The following is a 4,130-nucleotide window of genomic DNA, read 5'->3' on the forward strand; positions in this document are numbered from 1 at the left end:
GAGGCGGGATGAGGTTAGTAGGTAGGGGTGGGAGGAAGGGATGGGTGAGAGGAAGAACAGGTTAGGGAGGCAGAGACAGGTTGGACTGGTTTTGGGATGCAGTGGGGGGAGGGGACGAACTGGGCTGGTTTTGGGATACGGTGGGGGAAGGGGAGATTTTGAAGCTGGTGAAGTCCACATTGATACCATTGGGCTGCAGGGTTCCCAAGCGGAATATGAGTTGCTGTTCCTGCAACCTTCGGGTGGCATCATTGTGGCACTGCAGGAGTCTCAGCCTGCTCCTGCCCCACTGAACTCATCTCCACCTATCTGGACTCTATTTTCTCCCCTTTGGTCCAGGAACTCCCCACCTACGTCCATGACACCACCCACGCCCTCCACCTCCTCGAGGACTTCCAATTCCCTGGCCCCCAACACCTCATTCTCACAATGGACATTCCACTTCCTACAGACTATGGGGGTGGCCATGGGCACCCGCATCGGCCCCAGGTATGCCTGCCTCTTTGTAGGTTACGTGGAACAGTCCCTCTTCCGCACCTACACAGGCCCCAAACCCACCTCTTCCTCCGTTACATTGATGACTGTATCGGCGCCGCCTCTTGCTCCCCAGAGGAGCTCAAACAGTTCATCCACTTCTCCAACACCTTCCACCCCAACCTCACGTTCACCTGGGCCATCTCCAGCACATCCCTCACCTTCCTGGACATCTCAGTCTCCATCTCAGGCAACCAGCTTGTAACTGATGTCCATTTCAAGCCCACCGACTCCCACAGCTACCTAGAATACACCTCCTCCCACCCACCCTCCTGCAAAATTCCATCCCCTATTCCCAATTCCTCCTCCTCTGCCTCCGCCGCATCTGCTCCCACGATGAGGCATTCCACTCCCGCACATCCCAGATGTCCAAGTTCTTCAAGGACCGCAACTTTCCCCCCGCAGTGGTCGAGAATGCCCTTGACCGCATCTCCCGCAACACATCCCTCACACCCTGCCCCCACCACAACCGCCCAAAGAGGATCCCCCTCGTTCTCACACACCACCCCACCAACCTCCGGAAACAATGCATCATCCTCCGACACTTCCGCCATCTACAATCCGACCCTACCACCCAAGACATTTTTCCATCCACACCCCTGTCTGCTTTCCGGAGAGACCACTCTCTCCGTGACTCCCTTGTTCGCTCCACACTGCCCTCCAACCCCACCACACCTGGCACCTTCCCCTGCAACCGCAGGAAATGCTACACTTGCCCCCACACCTCCTCCCTCACCCCTATCCCAGGCCCCAAGATGACTTTCCACATTAAGCACAGGTTCACCTGCACATCTGCCAATGTGGTATACTGCATCCACTGTACCCGGTGTGGCTTCCTCTACATTGGGGAAACCAAGCGGAGGCTTGGGGATCGCTTTGCAGAACACCTCCGCTCGGTCCGCAATAAACAACTGCACCTCCCAGTCTCAAACCATTTCTACTCCCCCTCCCATTCTTTAGATGACATGTCCATCATGGGCCTCCTGCAGTGCCACAATGATGCCACCCAAAAGTTGCAGGAACAGCAACTCATATTCTGCTTGGGAACCCTGCAGCCCAATGGTATCAATGTGGACTTCACCAGCTTCAAAATCTCCCCTTCCCCCACCGCATCCCAAAACCAGTCCAACCTGTCTCTGCCTCCCTAACCTGTTCTTCCTCTCACCCATCCCTTCCTCCCACCCCAAGCCGCACCTCCAACTCCTACCTACTAACCTCATCCCGCCTCCTTGACCTGTCCATCTTCCCTGGACTGACCTATCCCCTCCCTACCTATACTCTCATCTCCACCTATCTTCTTTTCTCTCCATCTTTGGTCCGCGTCCCCCTCTCTCCCTATTTATTCCAGAACCCTCACCCCATCCCCCTCTCTGATGAAGGGTCTAGGCCTGAAACGTCAGCTTTTGTGCTCCTGAGATGCTGCTGGGCCTGCTGTGTTCATCCAGCCTCATATTTCATTATCTTGGATTCTCCAGCATCTGCAGTTCCCATTATCACTGATACAATTACTTCGTGTTTTTTTTGGATCAAACTGCAGTCTCTGTGTGCATCTCAGTTTGAAAGAACAGCTCTGTCTCTATTCATTCCAAAAGCTCATGAGTTATGTTGTTGCTTTTGTTTAAGACAATTATGGCTTTAAAAGGTCCCTAGACTACAGAATTCAAAAACGTATCAAAAATCGACATTATATAACTTCAGTAAGAATCAATGTGACATATGTTGAGGGCATCTACTTAAAAATACGTTGTGACATCATGGAGAACGGTGGAACCAAATTCATAGGGTGCAGAGGAGTTGAAGTCATTGCTTGAGGTGGGGATCCCTTATTAATGGATAGCCTGTAGGTCTAACTGCTTATTTTTGCACCATATTCCTGTGCTATTGAGGCCCACTCAGCTTAGGAACTATGTCCCTGCTTAAATATGGAAATACTCATCAGGTCAAGCAGCATCAGAAATAATTAATGTTTCACATTGAATACATTTGACCTTTATATGTGTCTATATTTGACCATTTATCACTTCCTTTTGCATTGCATCATTATCATCATGTTTGGTATTTAATCATTCCTGGCCTCCAACCACTTTGTTCCTATTTCAGACAACAGACTTGATTTGAATCTTTTCATCTCTAACAACTTGCATTTCCGAAGAAAGGTCATTGCTTTGAAACTGTAACCGTTCATCTCTCCACAGGTTCTGCCTGATGGGTGTTCTCAGCATTTTCTCTTTTTAATTCCACTGGTGACACTGGCTGGGCCAACTAACTGCTATATTTAAATGGCCTGGTTTAAAATCTATATCTGTACAACAATATCAAGAGAACTTAAAAAAATCATGAATTTATTCATCTTTAGTCAACTCTTCTTTATGCATTGTCAGTAATCCTCAATGAGTTTTACGGAAACAATATAAATTCCTAATTAATATAGAAGTTAAATAAATATTCACACTTAATCAAACAGACATTATTGATTGTGTTAACACTAAAATCGATGACATAAATTCTCTGTATTGACCTGCACAGTGATTGGTATTAATACCTAAAAGGGGTTTGGTTGGGTCAGCTGACTGGGCAGCTGGTTTGCAATGCAAAGTTATGCAGTGTTGGGTCACATTTGCATTGGCTGAGGTTATCATGAAGGACTCTTCTTCATAAGGTCTCCCTTCATCTGAAGCATGGTGACCCTCAGGTTAAACCACCACCAGTTGTCTCATTCCAATGTTGGAGCAGCTCAATGAAAATTTTACCTATTAACCCATTAAGGACTGGGAATTAAGGATCTTGGAAGCACTTGGCAGATGTCATTAAAACAATGGATAGAAAATTAGCTAACTAATAGAAGTCACAAACAAAAATTGCTAGAAAAGCTCAGTACCTGTAGAAAGAAATCAGAGTTAATGTTTCAAGTCCAATGACCCTTCCTTCTGACGAGGCATTAGTCAGTCTAAAGCTGGAATACTGTAATCAGTTTTGGACCGCATATCCAAGGAAAGATATACTGTACTGACATTGGAAGCAGTCCACACAAGGTTGACTGTCTTATGAGGAGAGGTTGAGTACATTGGGGCTGTACTCATTTGACTTTAGAATAAAAAGAGGCATCTTCATTGAAACATACAAGATTCTAAGAGACCTCTGACAGGATGAATGCCAAAATGGTGCTTCTCCTTATGGGAATTTATGACCAGAGGGCATAACTTCAGAATTGAGGCCACATATTTAAGACACAATAGGAATTTATTCTCTCAAAAGTTAGCAAATCTGTGGAGCTTCTTTTACCGCAGTGCTAGCTCATTAAGTATATCAAAGCCTGAACAGTAAGGTTTCTAAACAGTAAGGAAATCAAGGGGTTATCAGGAAAAGGCACGGAAGTGGAGTTGTTGATGATCAGATTAGCCGTGGTGTCATCAAATAGCACAGCAGATTTGATGAGTTGAATGGCCTATTTCTGTTCCTGCATCTTATTTATATTCTTCAAGGTTCATAATTACAGCTTGTCTTCATATACAATAATTAAGAATAAACATTGCTCAGTTTACCAAAAATCTATCTACTTAGGATTTACAAATCTCATGCCTTAAATGCTTCTTCAA

The sequence above is a fragment of the Stegostoma tigrinum genome, chromosome 30 (assembly GCF_030684315.1).
Source record: "Stegostoma tigrinum isolate sSteTig4 chromosome 30, sSteTig4.hap1, whole genome shotgun sequence".
Lineage (NCBI taxonomy): Eukaryota > Metazoa > Chordata > Chondrichthyes > Orectolobiformes > Stegostomatidae > Stegostoma > Stegostoma tigrinum.